This window comes from Marmota flaviventris, chromosome 12, assembly GCF_047511675.1.
Source record: "Marmota flaviventris isolate mMarFla1 chromosome 12, mMarFla1.hap1, whole genome shotgun sequence".
Taxonomy (NCBI): domain Eukaryota; kingdom Metazoa; phylum Chordata; class Mammalia; order Rodentia; family Sciuridae; genus Marmota; species Marmota flaviventris.
In genome coordinates, this window is record NC_092509.1 from 1522315 (window position 1) to 1545608 (window position 23294).

General features: G+C 30.8%; 1 pseudogene; it reads left to right on the plus strand.

Moving 5' to 3' along the window:
* The window catches only part of LOC139707873 (zinc finger protein 845-like), a 71496-nt pseudogene that overhangs the window by 43165 nt on the left and 5037 nt on the right, over window positions 1–23294 (plus strand).

Consider the following 23294-nt stretch of genomic DNA (forward strand, 5'->3'; position numbering starts at 1 on the left):
ATCCATAAATAGAGGGAGGCTTATATTCTGCTTTTATTTATTTTTATATTATTTTTTAAAATTATCTTTCTTTATATCTGCTCTTTGGTTGATGCTTGTGTATAATTCCAGTGTCACACACATTCTGCACACAAGTCGCTTTTGTAATCTATGCCTTTTATTCTAACATCTACCTTGAGGTTGGATTGTAGCATTCATTCACATTAAATATTTTATTGATATGTTTTGATTTATATACTTATAATTGTTAACAATAAAAAGATATTTGCATACATATGAACTGTCCTATGGAATTTCTCTATTGTGATTTCTTTATCTTAAAATTACTACATTGTTGTAGTATTATAACATGCATTAGTGTCAGGTAATGATCACTAGTACATTTGCTCTTATGTATGAGAGAGTACTTGTCTAATTTTATATACATGCATCTTTCCAGGAAAATTTTAGAAGTTTTTGCTTTGATTTCTTCTTTAACAAAAAGTAAAGAATGGTAAAATTATGACCAGTTATTATTAAAGGGTACCTTGGGAAAAATGATCATTTTTATAATAGTTTTATCCTTTTTAAATATGTTGAATATTTGAGTCTTTTATGTTCTTTTCTGTATTTTTATTTTCTCAAATACTGCATATTCCTTTTGTAAACATACTTGCATATGAAATGCAACATTCATGTGACATCAGCATAAAACATACATGGTATTTTATAGTATTTGTCAAACTGGATATAATACATCAACAAAAATTCTAGCTCCTAGAATTTACATTTTACAAAATTTAATAATTACTTCTTCCTCTTTATCCATGCCCCTTGGTTTCAACTCTGGAAGAATGTGGCTGTATTCTCATGTACATTTGCTGTAATTTTACTCTCTGTTTCCTGTATGGGTGTATCATATACATATGATTACAAAACAGTTTCTACAAATGGATAATAAAAGCTTAAATTATTATTTTCCTTTTTTGTGAATGCATTTATTCCACATGTTCATCAGTACTATTTAATTCATCTATATGATGTGATTTTATTCAATGTTACTTAACTTCTAAAGATTTTGAGTTTTTGTGATTATTGAACACTTAGATATATCCTTTTTAAAGTGACTCTTCAAGAATTTTCTGGTTTTCTTTTGCATTCTGTTGTATTTTTTCTTCTTATATGTCTTTGATTGTATGTGAGGAAATTAGGGTTTTTTAACTTGACAGTTTTGCAGCTTTTAATGTAATCATTTGATTAATAGATTTTTTTGTATTAATATTTTGTAATTCATAAGTTTAAGTCTATTATATTGTGTAATTTTGAAAACAAAAAAAAATAATTTTTTCTATTGTGATATTAGGGATTCAACCAGTGTCTTAATGCTGATCATATTCTCAGCTGTGTTTTAAACTTTATTTCCAGATGGGGTTGGCTCAATATCTTCATTTGGCCTTAAATTTTGAACTTCATGCCTTAGACTCCAGAATAGTAGATATTTCAGGTGTGCACCACCATATGAACCCTATCTTTTGTATGTAAACTTTTGAGCTTTGTACTTTCTTATATATTTAAGTATTATTTATTAATAACTTATATTCAGCATTTAATGTGTGAAAATATGTTGTTATGTTTTATGAGTGAAGGGATAAAATAGCATTTTATTATCACAGTCTTTTCCGAATATCCTAGCATGTTTTAAGAATTTTGTTGTTGGTGTTTTCTGTAGTTCCACCATTTATTTTATTATGAGGATTACTCTGATTGATTTTACTTCATAACATCAATCATTTGGCATCATGGTATTTTGGTCAGCAGTAGACTTTATGTACAACCATGTATCTAGCAAATATCTTATCCATGTATGAGTTTATACCATCTAGATTCTGTCATTGCACTCAGAGAATTGGAAAATTGCAGAAGATTCTGAGGATAAATTTTCCAGAGTGTATTTCCATCAAGTGAGAAATCATTATATATGCCTATATTTGTAATTATATACTGTATAATTGATATAATTTTTATTTGTTGAATTTTCAATTTTGCTAGTGCTTTTTAAGTTGTATCTGCTTTTAAAAAATTTGTACTGAAGATTAAACCCAGGGGTGCTTAACAATAAAGCCACATCCTCAGTCCTTTTTTTATATTTTATGTAGAGACAGAGTATTGCTGAGTTGCTAAGTGCCTCACTAAGTTGCTCAATAAAATATATATGTATATATATATATATATATATATATATATATATATATATATATGACAATATTATATATAATATTGTATTAGAATTTATGATCCTTTTTTCTTATCCTCCTCAGTCACTGGAACTACAGTTGTCCATTACTAGACTGGGCTCATTTGCATTTTAAAAGCACCAACATTGATACTGGTAACTCTTTGTTATGTTTATCTTTAATAGCTTCTAATTTTGCTCTTTGCTTAAGACTTTCTTTATTTTTAGTTTTTAAATTATACTTTTTATTGGGATGGATAATTTGATAATAAATTCTAGTCATTTTTTGGCTTACTAATTTTTTTGTATGTTTTATTTTCACCTCAGGTATAGATGAATTCCAATTTTTCCAGCTGTATGGAGGTCTAAGTGAAACATAATAACCTCTGTGGATATTGTTAAAGAAATGGAACCACAATTTTACCCAGTTTTTTGACTGTACTGTATATGGCCAAAGGACATAAAATCAGCATACTACATTGACACAGCCACATTAATGTTTACAGCAGCACAATTCACAATAGCTAAGCTATAAAACCAACCATTCAATGACGCATGGGTCCATTCAATGATGACAGGATAAAAAACTGTTGCTTATATACACAATAAAGTATGAATCGGCCATAAATAAGAATGACTTTAGGATATTTGCCAGGAAATGGATAAATCTGGAGATTTTATGCTAAGTAAAACAAACAATTTCTATAAAACCAAAAGTTGAAAGTTATTGCTGATATGTGAAATCTAAAGCTCATAAAGTGGGGAAGGGTAAGAAAGAAGATCAGTAGATTGCACAATGGTAAACAAAAATAAGTAAATAAATAAATAAAAAAAGACAAGGATAGAAATATAAAAGATATATATCTGTGAGTGAATGCTACCATCGTAGCCACCAACAAGAACAGGATTTTAATTAGGATAAGATATATCCCATGCTTGCATAATACCATAAAATCGATTTTACTGTCAGGTAGAATTGGAAAGAACCAATAAAATAAAACAAAAAAACAAAAACAAAACAAACAAACAAAAAAAAAAACAAATTATGTTTGTTTGAAGAGCTATATGTATATTCCATTATAAATATCATACAATATAAACATTGATCAAAGTTTGTGTGTGTGTGTGTGTGTGTGTATATATATAATTTTGTATGTTGAAAAATGTTAAAATTATAAAAAGGAAAATTTAAACAGGATTGTTGTTGCTTTTTTATATTAATAACATATATAAAAACCATAAAATGTTTGAATTATATAAACTATTAAATATTTCCATTTAGTGGTCTGTCTACCTTGTTACATTTCAAAACTTCTCTTATACCATTGATATTGGAATTACTAGAGATCTCACTACACATTCAGAATAGCCAGTTCTATCAGAGAAATAACAAATAAGATTCTACACATTACTAAATCTCTTATTAGTGGTTGTACAATTAAAATTTGAGGATTCCCTTTCTTAATTACCATGATTTTCTCATCTGAAAAACATGTATAATTTAGATAAAGATATAAAAAATACAAAATATACATTTTTGTGATAATGTGTGAGTTTTATATTGTGTTTCATAAATGTGGAGTATATATACTTTTTTGAAATTAAATCACTTTTTCTGCAGAAGTAGATAATAGTATCATTGTGTTACAAAACACTACGTACATGATAGTCTACTAACTCTAATTTCAACTGTAATTACATTACAGACTGTGCAAATATTCCTGTAGTCAATGTGTTATTTATTTACCTATTCTTATTTTAGGAACTGTTAACATTTATGGATATATCCATTGATTTTACTGAAGAGGAGTGGGAATGCCTTCAGCCTGCTCAGAAAAATTTATATAGAGATGTGATGCTAGAGAACTATAGAAACTTGGCCTTCCTGGGTAAGTTTAATTTCCCTTTAAAATTATTAATTACTAACTATTATTTAATTTACTTCTGTTGCAGAGTATCTTCTGGGAACTTCTCTATAAAAATGAGTTTCAGATTTATGTTTCAAAGAAAAAGGGCATTTTTAGTACAGATATTTCTCTCTCTCTCTCTCTCTCTCTATAAATATATATATATAAAGATAGATTTATAGATATATAATTTTACTCTTTAATCTGTCTCTTTCTTTGTGTGTTACACATCCTTAACTTTAGATAAGTAGTACCTAGTATAATTTAGTGATGTAAACTATTGTAGACTACACATAGCAGGGGACACAGTTGAGTCATTCAAATGTCAAGGAGAAAACCAAACTAAAAAATTTTGAAAGAGTAGTTATCCTTCAGAAGAAATTTTTAGAAGCTTAGGTTTATTTATTTTGATTGTAATCATTTAACACATACTGCCCTATATTTATCACTTTTTCAAATTCCTTGTTGTTCTCTGTTTTCTTCTTCAGTGGTGTCCCAGTTTATTCAGATTAACCATAAAAACCTACCTTTTGTTGTGAGGACCAGCATGATGTGTTTCAAATCTTCTTGTGTGGAAACCTTTAAAGGGGCAAACAGAAGAGAGAGACACACACATACAGTGAAAAGGGAAAAAAAAAGAAAAAAACTGGCCACTCCTCTTAACAGCTGCTCATATATTACCCCCAAATTACATAGCTTCTGATACCATGACTACATTCTAACCCAGTGTTTCTTTAACCCCAAGTGCTAGCTAACCAAGATTAGGTACAGTTAATACAAATATAGAGCCCCTTCTCCCTAAGGGCATTACCACAGAAACTAGATAGTGCACCTGTAGAGTTGTCTTAATAGCTTCAGGGAGAAACTTCTGGGCATTACAATTGTGGGACTCAGGGTGCCAGTTACAATTACCCCCACACTTTCCTCTCTATTCGAAGGTCAGAATACCTAATACCTCCTCTCTTTTTAAAGGCCTTTTGAATAAATAATATTACTTATCTCCTTAATGCTGGTGGGGGCAAAAAATAGGGCAGGCATAGACAACAGCAAGTGCCAACATCAGTAAACATCCACCTATGAATATTTTTGGCCCAGATGAAATTGAGTATACATGAAGCTAACCAATCCAACAAGTCCAAAATCCATCATCTTGTTGAAACTTATTAATTATATCTTTAAGGTAATATAAGTCTTTTGAAATAAAATCACTATTATAACTTAAATTGAAGGAACACATGGTACTAAACTTCTGATATCCTTTATGATGTAACAATAACAGACAATCAATTGCAGCATGATTGTCAAGTATGGCTTTACAATGTTGTTTTTGTTCTTCATTAAGCATATTTACATCCATTGAGGCATGAGTAATACTGTTTATGATAGCATAGGCGAGTTTCATAGTAATTTCATAAGCTGGTAGAGCTAGTCCAGGTAAACCAACCAAGGAGAATGTCAAAGTGTTAAATTATGCCTTAGAGAGAAGCTTCACTGAATAATCACAGTTTTTATCAAGAGGAATAGATCTTTTATGAATAAATTGCACAGGATGGTGACCTATTAAATACTATGTGGATGGTAAGGACACATTATTCTGCTAAGACAACAATGAATACCATGAGACATTTTTGCAGGTATATAACAATTTTATGCAAGTGAGTCAAGATATTGTAATGGGTTCTAGAAGTCCAGGATCTGACAGGACTGAATTTCCCAGAGCTGGTATACAAAAACAGAGCAAAATTGTTATTAAGACCAAAGCATTTACAGAGTTTTGTGTGAGTTTAGCAATCAAAGCAGTAACAAAGTTATCTAGAGTACATTCTAACCCCATTTTAGCCAACACCTGTTGAGCTGAGGCTGTTAATGGTTTTATATCTCCCCAAGTAACTAGAATTCAAGTATTTTGGGGTCTTCTTTTAATGTTTCTCCTCTTTTGAGGAGAATGATTATTCTCTTGTTTGGATGACCTCTTATCTTCCAGGGTTAAAAGAAAATTAGAAATCAGCTTGTGAAGTCCCTGATGTACATTTATAATTGCTATTTTTCAAGCATGAAGCTAGAGTCCAAACAGGACATGTTGGCATAAGTGTAGCAGTCTATGCTTTTCCCCACGTGATCAAAGGCATAGGATCTTGTCATGCTGGTCAGGTGGAACCTCATATATTACATAATTTTATTGGTAATGGCTGTTTGAGAATAAAATGTCTATTCAATGCAGATGACCAATTTTGACTATTAACTTTATGTTGTATATTGAGCACATTAAGTGTAAATAAAAAAATATTTAATGCAAATTAATAAAAGAGAGGCTAGATCTTTGTTTGTTTCTGTTTTAAAAGGCAAGTATTAGGATACAATTTGCTCACTCAACAAAAGCTTGTCCAAAAGAATTATGAGAAATTACATGATTTAAAACTATATCTCATTGATTAAAAATTGTGCAAAAGGATGAGATGTAAAGGCAGGAGCATTATCCATCTTTAAACAAATAGGGCCTCTAGGAGCAGATCATGCTTGGTTACTTTCCATGCTCTCTGCTGGAACTGACTTGATATTTTCTTTTTTAGATTCATTTCTGTTAGTAATTTTTTTTCTTTTGTTTTGTGTTTTGCAATAATGCATTAGTAATCATAAATATTTTGAAGTGAATAAATCATTATACTTCTACTTTGTACTTTTTTAATATTTTTTTTATTTTTTAAATTTTGATTAGTGATTTAACTTCTGGATCATTGTTTTTTTTAATGTGGCATGCTTGGATACTTTTCGCACTTCATATATATATATATATATATATATATATATATAGAGAGAGAGAGAGAGAGAGAGAGAGTCTTTGACTATAATATCAACCCTACACAAAACACAGTGTGTATGTATATATATATATGTATATATATACATACATATATATATATATATATATATATATATATATGTATGTATATATATACATATATATATATGTGTATATATATGTGTATATATATATATGTCTATATATATGTCTATATATATGTCTATATATATGTCTATATATATATATATGTGTATATATATGTGTATATATATATATATGTATATATATATATATATATATATATATATATATATATCCCACTTCTCTTTATATATCCTATAGATTTTTATTTTTTACAGTATTTTACAAGTTGCTTAGACTTGTCTTACACTTGGTACTGCTTGATAAGCCTCTCCCATATTTGTAGAATTTCAGATTTGTACACTAGGAATGGCCCTCTCATTTTTTCGTAAAGAATTATTCACATAAACATTGTGCTCATTGATGTTAATATTTTTCAGTTTCAGTCTCTAAGCTTTTTTAAAATTGTTATTTAGTGTTCTTTGAGTAATTCATAACTGTCATTATCCTAATGTTAAATTATTAATGTTTTATTTTTCTTTTTTTGTAACTTGGATTTAGCCATGCTTCTCTTTGTTTATATTTGCTGTACTATTTTTTATTTGTTCATTAAAAGAGCCAACAGTAGATTATATAGTCCATTTTCGGGAAAAATAATATAGACTTAAATAAATAAAAATAGGCAAGAACAGTGCTGCATCCTTGTAATATTTGCTAATTGGGAGGCCATGCAAAAGTACTTCATATTTGAGAGAAGTCACAGAAATTTAGAAACAGCATGGCTCAAACAATTTTAAGAATGCTTGTGTTGTAGTTCATGATATAGAATTTTTGGTGTAATCTCAAGCATTACATATGAAACATTAAAAGTTGGATGACCTAAAGATCCAGAATTGCCAGTACTAAATATGTATCCATGAACAATTAAATCAGAAAATTGAAGAGATACCTCTGCTTTTGTGTTTAGTGCCAAAATTTTTCACAGATTAAAGCTAGGGACTCAATGTGTGTGCCCATTAGTGTCAAATGTTTAAAAATATGTACTTATATACTATTATTACTTAGTTATAAAGTATTTTGTCTCTTAAAGTGTTATAAGAAATATATGCAGTACTTTGAATTAAGTGAAAGGTGGCAGGCAGATATTAAGTTGTAGGAGCATTTGATTCACATGTGGAAGTCAGAAATTTAGTGAGCAAAATTTTGCTCACCAGGTACTGTGTTTTGTGTAGGGTTGATATTATAGTAAAAGTCTCCATATTTTTATTTTATTGAGCATAATAGGGTCAAGAGTTTTATTTTACCACATAGTGAGTGTATTATGTTCTTCATAAACACTAGTAGAAGGAATACAATACCTTGTAAGAACAAAATTGATAATTATATGAAATAATGATTTTGTTAATTCATTCTATTTATTCATTTTACCTTGAATATATAGTATAAAATACCATGATATATTTATAAATAAACAAAGTTGTATTTGTCAATAAAGGAAATTCTCATCACAAGAATGTAAAAATATAAAAATCAATTTATTATACTTGACTGTCATGTGTTGAATTCATCCAAATATTATGGCCATAGGGTATGCAAGGTTTTTATTGTCTTTTAAAATGTTTTTATGAAAAATTTTATAGACATATGTGTATATTTCTTAGTAAATTTTTTGTTCATATTTCTTTTTAAGAGTCCATTGCCTCTTTATCCTTGTTGAATATTTATGGTATTATCACTCAAAATATACTAGCTATTTTCATGTCTCCATGTCATGGTAGACAAAAAGCATTTTTGGACACTCTGAAAAAACCATAAATGTTTATATATGTTTTACATTTCTCTTATTCTACTGACAGTGAAGGTAGCTGTTAGATATTTCCCAAATACACAATCCTATCTTATGAGGGACAAAAGGCTGTTAATGATACTTTTCTACACTTTTTGTGATGTAGTCCTCTTGGATAATGTGGTCTCTACAAGAATTTGGATAATATTCACAAGGTAATTTTTCTCTCCTTTTTTTTTGAAATAATATATATTTTTTTGGATTTATGGTGACTTTGGACTTACTAATCTGCTACACTCCTGATGTACTTATTTTTACTTAATTTCATGTTATGTATGAAAAATATATTTATCCCTGACTAATAGGTATTGTTTTTTTTTTATTTTTGTTTATTTCAGCCATGACTCCTAATCATATCCAAGAATATTCATCAGAAAAGGGCCTAAAACATATATTTCATGAAGTGATAAGTGCAAAATATAGAAATTGTGATCTTGACTATTTCCCACAAAAGAAAATATGGAAAACTACAAGTGAGAGTGATGACCAGAAATCATATAAAAACTCAGGCGTTGTCCATCACCAGATAATTTATACTGGAGAGAAGCCCTACAAATATAAAGAATGTTGCAAAGCTTTTAGTAAAAAAAAAAGTCTTATTTACCACAGAGGAACTCACAATGGAGAGAAGCCCTACAAATGTAAAGATTGTGGCAAAGCTTTCAGTCAAAAATCAGACCTTATTTACCACAGCAGAACTCACACTGGAGAGAAGCCCTACAAATGTAAAGAATGTGGCAAAGCTTTTGGTCACAAATCACACCTTATTTGCCACAGAAGAACTCACACTGGAGAGAAGCCCTACAAATGTACAGAATGTGACAAAACTTTTGGTCAAAAATCAGACCTTATTCACCACATCAGAACTCACACTGGAGAGAAGCCCTACAAATGTAATGATTGTGGCAAAGCTTTTGGTCGAAAATCAGACATTATTTGCCACAGCAGAAACCACACTGGAGAGAAGCCCTACAAATGTACAGAATGTGGCAAAGCATTCAGTCAAAAATCATACCTTACTTGCCACATCAGAACTCACACTGGAGAGAAGCCTTACAAATGTAAAGAATGTGACAAAGCATTCAGTTTAAAATCACTCCTAATTTGCCACAGAAGGACTCACACTGGAGAGAAGCCCTACAAATGTAAAGATTGTGGCAAAGCTTTTGGTCTAAAATCAAACCTTATTTACCACAGCAGAACTCATACTGGAGAGAAGCCCTACAAATGTAAAAATTGTGGCAAAGTTTTTGGTCAAAAATCAGACCTTATTTACCATAGAAGAACTCACACTGGAGAGAAGCTCTACAAATGTAAAGAATGTGGCAAAGCTTTTGGACAAAAATCACACCTTATTTGCCACAGAAGAACTCACACTGGAGAGAAGCCCTACAAATGTAAAGATTGTGCCAAAGCTTTTGGTCAAAAATCACACCTTATTTGCCACAGCAGAACTCACACTGGAGAGAAGCCCTACAAATGTAAAGATTGTGGCAAAGCTTTTGGTCACAAATCACACCTTATTCGCCACAGTAGAACTCACACTGGAGAGAAGCCCTACAAATGTAAAGATTGTGGCAAATCTTTTGGTCAAAAATCACAACTTATTTACCACAGCAGAACTCACACTGGCGAGAAGCCCTACAAATGTACAGAATGTGACAAAACTTTTGGTCAAAAATCAGACCTTATTCGCCACATCAGAAATCACACTGGAGCGAAGCCCTACAAATGTACAGAATGTGGCAAAGCATTCAGTCAAAAATCATACCTTACTTGCCACATCAGAACTCACACTGGAGAGAAGCCCTACAAATGTAAAGATTGTGGCAAAGCTTTTGGTCAAAAATCAGACCTTACTTACCACAGCAGAACTCACACTGGAGAGAAGCCCTACAAATGTAAAGAATGTGGCAAAGCTTTTGGTCAAAAATCATACCTTATTTGCCACATCAGAACTCACACTGGAGAGAAGCCCTACAAATGTAAAGATTGTGGCAAAGCTTTTGGTCAAAAATCACACCTTATTTACCACAGCAGAACTCACACTGGAGAGAAGCCCTACAAATGTAATGATTGTGCCAAAGCTTTTGGTCAAAAATCACACCTTATTCACCACAGCAGAACTCACTGGAGAGAAGCCCTACAAATGTAAAGATTGTGCCAAAGCTTTTGGTCAAAAATCATACCTTATTTGCCACATCAGAACTCACACTGGAGAGAAGCCCTACAAATGTAAAGATTGTGCCAAAGCTTTTGGTCAAAAATCACACCTTATTTACCACAGCAGAACTCACACTGGAGAGAAGCCCTACAAATATAAAGAATGTGGCAAAGGTTTTGGTCAAAGAATAGACCTTATTCACCACAGCAGAACTCACTGGAGATCAGCCCTACAAATGTAAAGAATGTGGCAAAGCTTTTACTCAAAAAATAGGCTTTATTTGCCACATCAGAACTCACACTAGAGAGAAGCCTTACAAATGTAAAGAATGTGGCAAAGCGTTCAGTCAAAAATCACACCTTATTTGCCACAACAGAACTCACACTGGAGAGAAGCCTCACAAATGCAAGTATATGACAAAATTTTTACTCAAATTTTACCCCTTTTTTTGCCACAGAAGAATTTACACTGGAGAGAAGCCTTACAATTATAAGGAATGTTGCAAAGCTTTTAGCAATAAAACAGGCCTTATTCACCACAACAGAACTCATGCTGGATAATAGCCCTACAAATGTGAATAATGTGGAAAAGCTTTTAATAAAAAATAAAACTTTAGTCACCACAGCAGAAGACATGCTGGTGAATGTGAAATGTGAATAAAGTGATAATACTTTTAAAGAAAGACTAAACCTTGGGGCTGGGGTTGTGGTTCTGTGGTAGAGTGCTAGCCTTGCCTGTGTGAGATCCTGGGTTTTATCCTCAGCACCACATAAAAATAAATAAGTGAAATAAAGGTATTGTGTCCAACTACAACTAAAAAATAAACATTAAAAAAAGAAAGACTAAACATTATTAACAACAGAATTTATACAGAAAAGAACCCCTACAAATTGAAACAATGCAGCAAAGCTTTTAATAAGAAATCAATTCTTTTCACCACTAGGCTACTTATTCTGGAAAGAAGACATCTAAATGTAGAGAATGTAAAAAATTTTAAATTATATATCATATATTACTAGACATCAGAGAAAACACACTGGAGAAAAGCTATACAAATGAGACCATTGTACCATTACTCTAAGAAAGGGACAACATTTAATCCTCACCACAATAACCATAGTGTAGAGAAAGTTTTGAAATGTGAAAATTGATAATGTGACAATGCCTCCAAAATTTATTCACCAATACTCAGCACTTGTGGATACATACTGGTTAGAGAAAATACAAATGGAAAACAAAAATGTAGCTACATGTTCTTAAACACTGCTTATTTTTGGAGAATTCATTGTGCCCAGAAACTCTAAAAAGTTAAATAACATTTCCAAAATGTATTTAAATTTTAAATTCATTGAACATCTGAAAACTCATACTAGTAGTGAATATTGAACAGATTTTGTCCAAAATGTATGCCTTATATAACAATGAAACATTTATAATAAATGTGAGAGTATAGTAAAGTTATTATCTATATATTACACCTTGATGTATATGAGGATCAGTAAAATACAGAACTCATTTAAGTTTAGAAAACAAGTAGTTGTCTTTAACTTTTGCTTAAATTTATTAAGCATTATCAAGTTATTTTGTAGAAATATCAGTCATAAATATCAAATGCATAGTGAAGAAACCTCATCTTTGAAAGAATATAATTGTTTTTATAAATTAAAATTACTATTTTCACTTTTGAATAGTGATAAAAGAATTATATGAAATCTATTTTTGATGTTTAACACTGAAGTGTAATATTTTAAACTAATATTTGTTTTGTATTTCAGTTTAAGTTTAGGTATTTTTATACACTGAGCCACATTCCTAAGCCCTCTCTCCACTTTTTCAAATTTTGAGACTGTATTGCTAAGTTGCTTGAAACCACACTAAGTTGCTGAGGCTGAATTTAAACTTATGAAATTACTCAGCTTCCCAGTTTGCTTGGATAACAAGCATAGACCATGATGTCAGGTTTACAGTGCATTTTTTAACCTATATTTACCTTATGTATGCAATATGTCTTTATAACTGAATATTTGTTTATATGTTAACACTCATGTATTGCATCCTGTTGTTAAATGACAGGCATCATAGTGTTCCACTTGACTAAATGCTCTATGTAACTGTAAAACATACTGGTGAGTGAATAATACTCTAGCATCTGTTAATACTTTTACACATTTTAATCAAACTTAATGTGGAATACAATTTGCATAAGTCAGATCATTTTTTTTTCTGTTTGTATTTATGGTGAAATTAAGAGTTATAAGAAGGATATAGATGTAGGAAAATAAGCCCCAGGTTTTCATATCTTGATTTATAAATTTTAAAATTTTAACTTTTTAACATTTTAACATTTCCTAGTGATTTTAATAGACTGAATTTCCACAAACTTAAGGGTAGCTCTTACAGGAGAGAAGAGCTTTATCTTTCTTGTGTGCATAATGGCCTTCTAGACTTCATCCTCATTGGAGACATTTCATTTTTCTGTGAATGAGGTCAATGATCAGTGTTTTCATGTATATTAATAAATTCTGATATCTTATAGGTAGTGTTATTTCAGGGCAGGAATTGGAGAAATGGATGTGGAGTCAAAGTTGAGTGAGGCCTTATACTTATGACAAAATAATCAATGAGCTATGTTTTATAGTCTCATTCTCTGAGGACCAAGTAGTAAGAGGTAAACTGAGAAGGTTGTATGTAAAGATTAAGTTTCTTATCATAAAATGTTGGCTTTTCAGGTACAATAGGGTAAAAGCTTATTATACACAGAATCCATACAAAAATCATATTGAACATCATTCACAATTTTATTAACCATGATTACATATAATTCATGAAGACCTGAGTTTACAGCAACATATGCCTAAGAACAAGGTCTAGGGACATTTTACACTCTCCAATATAGACATATTTATACAAATTTAATTATACATGAAACTACACTAAATGAGAAGAAAAATCAATTGGATCAACACACAACAATATATAAATAAAAACTTGTAAATACTTAAGCAACTGACCAATAATGGATGAAGTGTGGTTTCCAAATGCTAGGGGAAAAATGGACATATAATCAGTTAAAGGTAATTGAAGAAAGATAAGTTACCCACTTTGAACTACAACAGCATTTGAAAGAAGAAGAGTCACAAAGTAAGCAAAGATTATTCACCTCCATTTGTATGCTTTGTAATATTTTCCAAGAATTTTCTGCATATTTTATTGCAGTCAAATTGAGAAACAATCCAGAAAGTTAAAAAAGACAAGTATTGCCCCTCTGGTTTTAAAAGCAAGAAAAGGAATAGAGAGAGATTTATTGAGCTAGAAAAATTTACTAGTTAGAGTGAAAAAATAAAGAACTGAGATTACCAGAGTCTAATTATAATGTATTTCAGCCATCCCTGGCTGCACAGGGCATTTTTGCTTAGCAAAGAATTTGTTCACGTATGTACGCTTAAACAACATTGCTGTTTTTAGTCAGTCTTTTTCATTAATAACAATGGTGTACCTTTCAACAGTTTCCAGCCACAAAAATACACAATTTCAGAAATCTTCTGTTTCATCATCCATATATTCTGCCACAATATTCAACAGGGAAAGATAATATAAGCCTTTTGGCAGTCCCATCAAGGCATTCACTTCTATTAATAGAAAAGTATGATACATGGAACAACGTAATTTTACTTAGTAAAAATATTTTTTTCATGAAAAATAGATTCCAACTCCTTTGTCTTGGGATTACATTAGAAAAAATATGAGGTAATTATACTGTATATTATGACCTTAGGCTATGAGCTTGAAAATTACCTTAAAATACAAAAGAATATTAATGTTTATTTTTAAATATAGTTTTTATATTTCAAATATTCAAATTCCACAGCAATCAATGATACAAAAACATGAGGAAAAAAACTGCAGTTTGATGTCTCATCATGACATTTCAATACATGCTGTAGATTGCCTGTGGCTTCCACTTTTAATTTAAACAAATAATAATTTTTCCATACAATTTGGGTGAAGTGGAGGACAAAATCTCCTGCATTGCTTTCCTGGGCAAGCCATCATACTTAAAATAACAACCCCAAATCAAAATACGTTTACTCTACATTCTAATTATATCAGTTCTTAACTCATCTAGCATAAAACAAATCCACTTTCTTCTGGTTGAATATCTTGAGCTCAAATAGATGGAACCTGGGAGCTAAAAAATTATGACATAAATAATGAGGTCTCTTTTTTGCATAAGGCAAATTGCAATTTTTGTATTTGATTTTTCTGCCTGTGAAGATCTACATTTATCTTCCTACAATGGTATTATGATTGATGGTGACTTGTGTGATTACAGGAGGCTTTAAGTGCAGCTACATGTGTTTGAGTCCTTTCACTGGTAAAATACTATAATTTGTACTCTAATAGGAGACTCAAAATGGTGCTAGACAAACCTATTTTTTTTAAGAGAGAGAGAGAGTGAGAGAATTATTTAATATTTTATTTTTTAGTTTTCGGTGGGCACAACATCCTCATTTGTGTGTGGTGCTGAGGATTGATCCCGGCTGCACGCATGCCAGGTGAGTGCGCTACTGCTTGAGCCACATCCCCAGCCCCAAACCTATTTTTTTAATCTGCCTCTTTATTCATGGTTTTCTAGTGGTTTTGATCTAGTCACTTCAGACCATTTCTGATTAATGGGTGTCATCAAAATATAAATTCCCTCTATAATCATTAGCAATGAGACAATTCTTCCCATTAAAAATAAAAAAAACATTCTTATATAGTCTTTGCTATATTCTAAGGAACCATTCTTGCTTTTGCTTTACAAAACAAAATCAATTCCACATATTTGAGTCCCAAAGTAAATGGCAATACATTAAACTAAGCACCATGAGGAATATAAGAAATACAAGATATCACCTTTGAAAAATAAAAATAAGAATCAGAAATGCTAAGCCATTACCATCTAAGCTATACCAGAGCTTTTAAAATGTAATCTTAGATGTTCTACTCACTCTCATAGTAAGATGCCTTAGACTCAAAGATATTTAATCACTCACTAAAGGTCACTCAGTGAATGCATAACAGTTCTTATTCTAAAGCTTTTACAGAATTTTTTGATAATACATTGCAAAGTCTCTCCTGTCTTCTTTAGAAATAAGACACAGAGGTTGTTTTAGTCTGTTTTATAATGTTATAGAAAAATACCAGAAACAGGCCAATGTATAAAAAGAGATATAAATGCATAAAAATTATTTTCTGAGAGGCTGGGTTTGTGGCTCATTGGTAAAGTGCTCACCTGTCACATGCAAGAAGCTGGGTTCAATTCTCAGCACCACATAAAATGAATAAATAAATAAAATAAAGGTATTGTGTCCAACTACAACTTGTAAATAAATAAAAATATTTTTGAGTACATAGTTCTGAAGATTTAAGTGCACTCTACCAGAATCTTCTCAGCTCCTGTGACAGCTCCTTCACCTGCATTACACATGAGGTATCATTATGGTGAGGGCTCATTTGAGACGTAGAGAGAACATAATGAGACAGGAAGTCAGGAAATTCAGAAAAAAAGACTTGCTCTTTTGAAACACCCAGCTTTAATAAAAAGTATGTTGTGCCCCATGAAATTTATATTAACCCTTTCCAAGAACATCTCCCCCAATGATCTAACCACAATTTACTAGATCTCACTTCTTAAACATTCCACTATTTTCCAACTCTCTCCCTTTGAAACTAAGTTCCAAACACATGAACATTTGGGGGACATACTCAAATCATAATGAAAGTAATACGAGAGAGACAATGGTAAAAATGAGGCATAGAATGTCATTTCTTAGTAATTATAAAGATTCTAGATACTACAATAAAATGCTTTAGAGTATAGAAATTATTTTAGGTTGATATTTTATTTTAAAGACAATAGGGAATTAAATTACGTTTTGAAGAATGAATGAATTTGAATGTGACAAGACTAATGGGCTAGGTATATTAAAATAAGGGAAAAGTTTGTGCAAAAACTCAATGAATGTTTAGTAAACCATGCCTAGGTATAAAAAGAGAATGTTGGGCTTTCTGATTATGCTATATCAAGCCAAAAGTTTACTGGCTAAAATCTGGTGGCCCTCAAAACCAGAGCAAATATTCATATAAAAGATGCAGTGGACATCATTCTCAAGAGCTTCCTACTTAAAATATCTGCTTCCAAAGACTACATGATTCATAGTAATTCTCAGGAGTATTATATTTCTTTCAATTTCAATTTTTAGCTTTCTATATACTTACCACACCATCTCATGGCCAGATCAATATTTTCTTGAACTTTTTCATATATTAATCTATACACTATCTCAGATATGTTTGTTTCTAGATTGTCAGGGATCTCTCCTAGAGAATTCTGAGATGTGTGAGAGGTTTAACAAGCATAGAAAATTGCTTATTAAAAATAAGCCATATTGTAAGTGGGAGGTAAAAGGAGAAAAGAAGCAAAAGTCCTCATCTAAACTTGTATGTGCTGATACTACAAAAGGTTATTCCAATGATGTCTGGTTTGAGGTAAGGAAGCAACTTTTCTTATACATTATGACACAAAGTTCATCAAATATGGTTGTTATAGACTTTTGGAGAACACCTAAATTTTTCTTAGTAATTTCTACATTGAAAAACTACTGTTACCTTTAAACAAAACTATCCATTGCAATAAATCTGAAATAGTTCTTTAATATTGCAAAACAGAAAATTGATGGCATTATTCACCGAATGCTAATATTTTCCAATAACACCTCACACCACAATATATGTACCTTATATAGTTTAACACCTATAGGAGTTCTTAACACAATGGATAGATAATTAAAGTAAATAGTGAAATGGGACTCAGAAACAACTTATTATAGTAAAAATTATTATTACATTATTTCAAATACTAGTCCACCCTTTTGTTTTTTTTCCCAAAAGTTAATTTTTTAACCTTTGTTATGATATTTCTCTTTATTTAAATAACATAATAAATAGTACTGTGTTTTCATATATACTCTCTGATGCATCTCAAATATATTTGCATACCCCAAGACCTTAGCAGATTTGTATACACATTATTCACTAGAGAAGCAGTAGTTACTTCTGAAATCTATATTGCTCTTTTCAAATGAGGTCTTACAGTTTTTTAAAAATATCTGAAATAATTATAATGAACTTATTTCTAATTAGCATATAGTAAGTTGCTGATAAATATTTGTGAAAAAGAATGAAGAAATAATAAGAGCATTTATATAATCTGTACAATATGGTATGTGGTATTTCATGATTTTAGCTACAACTTATTGAATATTATAACAATCTTACTATGTGAGTAAGATGTGGGTTTGATGAACCAATAATAAATAAAAATTGTATGCTGCATTGTTCCTAATTCACCAAACAATGTTTTCAAAAACAGACACTCTGATATGTGGTTTTTGTCAACTATTATATTATGAATGAATGTAGCTCAGTAAATGAAAAATTGGAACTGCATACTTGCTTAGGGTGCCTATCATTCATTGTTAAAAAACCTTTAGCTATATAAAATTTCAATACTGTATGTACCATTGTGATATAGTGGAATTTTGATAAAATGTACATTAATAATGCTGAAGTCTTTCATTGAGTCTTATATCAGTTTATGAAATAAACTTACTATATGTGATTTCCTAAATTCTAAGTGTCTTATGTTTTAAGAAACTATATGGACAATGCAAATTAAAGTTAACATACTAATATCAAGAGCAGAAGCACCACAGGAAAGATGAAAACAAAGAATTGCGAGATTCCACCATTATAGATGTAATTTTCTCAACATCTTTTCAATGAACCTAACCCACTATTGATACCAAAATTAATGAGCAAACTCTTCTCATGCTGATTGTGCATGATGCTATTATATAAAATGAAAACAAACAAATGTGTCAGAGATGCATTTTACAACATTAGTAAAAATACAATATATTGATCAGTATCTCACTGTGTTTTACCCCAGCAAATACCTTCTCAGTGTGCAAGATAAATGGGTAAAAATTTTTAAAAATGAAGTAAAATTTATGTTAAAGAATAACAACTATTTTTTCATAAGGAAAATATTAATGTCTTTTTGAAACAACATGTCAATAAACTGTGCCCTGTCACATAAAGGAAAGCAACAATTCTGGTAATTTTCTTCATTTTATTTTTTGAATATGCCAAGTATTCTTTGGCAAACTTCCACATATATTGTTTTAATTTTACAGGTGTAAATTATATCTGGTTTTCTCTAAATTTCTACTTATTTAATATAAATTTGGTGATAAATTATTTCTGCATGTGCTGAGAGTGAAATATAGTGAGGAATGGAAGTCATTTAAAGCTCTATAAATTGCAATCCCAGAATTGTGGGAGGAAACTGTATATAATCATGAGAAGCATATTGAGTACTATGAATTTGTTCCAGATGTTTATTTTCCTTAGTATCCACTTTTCACATAAAGTAGTGCTTTTAAATGAAGTTGACTATTAAATATCATAGAAAAGGCCATCAGAGTAATCAGAAGAAGAAATTTAAAATAGAAACAATCAAATCATAAACATCTGGTTGAAAGAAGAACTGGCCAACTGTTGGATCTTAGCTTTTGACTTTACTGAATTTTCTCCTATCTTTTTTATTATGATTAAGAGGAAGGTACTTCTATTAAAACCATGACCAGAAAAATTTATAGCAATTTGTTTTTCTAAAACATGGATAAGATTGACTTGCTAACTCAGGATAGAATCTAATGAGTAAATCTTGTTATGGTAAGACAAAAAAAAAGTATAACTACTCAACATGAATATTGGCCTTTTCAAGAAAAGAATATTAGGGTCAAAACCAATTTGGTAAGATAGTATTGAATATTTTACATCAAAGAAAATGCAAAAATATTTAAAATATTTTTTGATTATTAGATGCATGTAAAAATAAAGTAGTGTACAGGTCTGATGTCATACCTGTAATCCCAAATATCATAGAGGCTGAGGCAGAAGGATCACAACTTCAAGGCCAGCCTTGGTAACTAAGTGAGACCAGGTCTCAAAATAAAATATCAAAGAATTTTGTATATATATGAGTGATAAAGCCCCCGAGTTCAATCCCCAGTGCCATATAAAACAGTAGTTTCCAAAATTTACACCCAAATCAGCAGCCTACACTCTATCTGCAGCTATGTAAAGTTTTAAAAGGAAACTAAATTTAGCCATACCTACTACTAGTTGTCTGATTATATTGATCATAATCTTGAAATTTAAATAGAAGACCCTATACAATGTTTTAGGTATTCCCATTATTTTTTCTAATTGCAATGAGAGAGGGAGGAAAACAATTTAACTTATGGGGCCACTTCTTTTTCTTCAGGCCGAATCAATCAAATATTAAAAGGATTTAGCGTTTAATTGATTATCATTTACGGTATGTGTTCTGTGATTTCTTGCTTAATCTACATTGGACACTTTATTATTTCTGAGTATCAGCATCTGAACAGACCACCACACCCCACTCTATTTTTTAATAGTTACAAGTCCCTGTTTTCATGCTTCCTCAGTTAGTTATTCTCTTTAAAAAATAATTATGTGTTGCATTCTTTGTCTACAGAAAATTTATGAAGGTTAAAAACCCGTAAGCATTTTCACAAATTTGACTTTAAGATACTTTTCATCACAAAACACACACCAGAAGTAAGAATGATTTCTTTCTCTAATTTATTAGCCTTTCTGACATCCAATATCAGGACATGAATGCTGCTCATGGAGGGATGTTCTTACCATCAAGAACAATCAATACTACTTTTTTCTATCCCATTAAATTTTACAAAAAGTGCACATTTTACTGTGTTTCATATACAGAACTTGGCTTTCCATTATTTGTGTTTAGTGCATTTTTACTTTCTTTTTTCATCACTTTGTTTTTCCTGTATTTTCTAATATTCATTTTTTTTTTGTGATGAGAAAAATAGATCACTAGAATCTTCTATCTTTTGCTACATTCAATCACTTGACTACTCACTAGCTAATATTTCTATTAAACCATCATTTTAAAGGTAGGACTGAGGCATGCTAACAAAACTATTTTCAAGGTCTACTGCAGAATCAGCATAACTTTCTTGAGCTTTGCAGTTAGAGCCACTGTTTCTGTCCACAAAGTCTGCTCCCTTTTTTAAATTTTTTTTCTTCTATATTGAGTAACTCTTTTTGAAATGAGGCATGGAAAATAGCTGTTTAGATTTTTATCATTTATGAAAATCTATTTTTATTTATCATTGATGGACAATCTGCTTCATTTTAGAATACCAGGTTGAATACTATTTTTTCCTTTAAATCTTGAGTTTATTCTGTATTTATCATCTATAATCCATCATTAAGGATAAATACTTGGGTTTTATTCTTGCCTTCTTGAAGCTGACCATGGTTTTTCATTTCAGGATATTTTCTTTGTTTTAAGCATAGCTACTTGAGAAAATCTGGAGATATATTTAGCATATTTAAATATTATTTTCTTGATTATAGCATTCAATCAAAATGGAATATTTGCAGAACTAATTTTCTTTTCAGTATATATATCTAGAAAAATGGATAAAATATGGAAAATAATATATCTGTTTTTTCAGACACCAAAAACAGGCATAGCAGGTGAGGGAAACCATAATCAATAAGTGCAGACTGGTTAGGCGAACTATAACTTTATTTTAAAAATGGTTCTTAATAAGTGCAGTTTGACAAAATGCTGTTAAAACTTATGGGTAAAGGGGAAGTAAAAATAATCAAAGTATACCACTGTAAGAAATACTTGAGTTCTGCCACCTGAGAGCAGACTGTGGGGGAAACTTCATGTTATGATAGGAAAGAATCCCCCACTTTCCCTTCACCCTCTCACCCACTTAACTTCACCAGAAACCACCAAGCTGCCCAGAATAAAAGGTTTCAAGTTCAATAGTCACACTCTTTCCAACTACAAAAAGCAGTTACAATTCAACTTAACAAAGAAGCTAATGTGCAAAGTTAAGGGGATCTGAGACATCATATAAAAAGTTAGGTTAAAGATAATTCTGTTTCTTTTTTTTTTTTCTCTCTCTCTCTCTCTCTCTGTGTTTTGTTTTGTTCCAAGGGTGTGGCTATTCCTTGGTCACCTGAACTCAGCAAAGAAACTGTTATTTTGATGAAGTGTTAGTGGGTGACCCTCATTAAAAACAGACAAATGTTAAAAAAATTTAAAAAGCCTAATTACAAAAAAAAAAAAATATGTTGCTACTTTCTCCCTCCACATTTTGATTTTTAAAGTATCTTTTAAAAAAATATTCTTTTTTTAGTTTTAGGTTGACACAATATCTTTATTTTTTTTTTTTTTTATTTTTACATGGTGCTGAGAAGCGAACCCAGTGTTTCATGCATGCTAGGCAAGCATGCTACTACTTGAGCCATATCCCCAGCCCTAAAGTATCTTTTTTTAACTTTTGATTTTTATTTTTAGTCCTGAAAAGTAGACAGTAAAACAGCTTCTGGAAGAATTTACAACCAACTGCATGAGGGTCTGGGAAGCTGAGAGACTGAAGCAGGGCTGGGAGGAGCAGACCAGAAGTCTGACTAAGGAGAAGACTTCCCTTAGTCACTGGAGGGCAATTATAACTAAAATGAGACAAAAATCAATAAGTGTTTGTAAACCAGAAAATGACACAGATTATCAAGTTAGTATCAGTTATAAAAAATTCATATAATCAAGAAAATAGAGAAATCATGAACAGGATTAGAAAAATAATAGATGTAAATTTTATTTTTTAGAAGCTTATTGGTGATACATTAAAAAAATAAAGATGAATTTTATATTTTGATTTTAAATGGAAGGCAGAGAGATATGCAAGTCATATAGTACTTCACAAACCTTACTTCAGTTACAAAAGTATAATCAATTGATAACTTCTACTTATTTTATTCTCTATCTTCTTTGGCATTTCACCTGAGGTCACACTTGTAGAGTGTGACCAATAACTAAGCAAATAACTAACCAAGAAGATAGTCACTGAAGTTACACTCTTTCTCAGAAAACCCCAATCAATTTCAGAGCAAAGGTGTGATACAACACCTATTCATTTCCTTCTTTGGGAAAAGGTCCCCTTTGCAAATCAGATAGAAGAGGAAATTGGCCAACCTCTATCAAAATATTACTAGAATTAAATATAGTTATCTTCATTTAGAAGTAAAGTGAAATAAAATAACACCATTGTACAGTATCTTTCAGGATTACCCTTGAAAAATAAAAAAAAAAA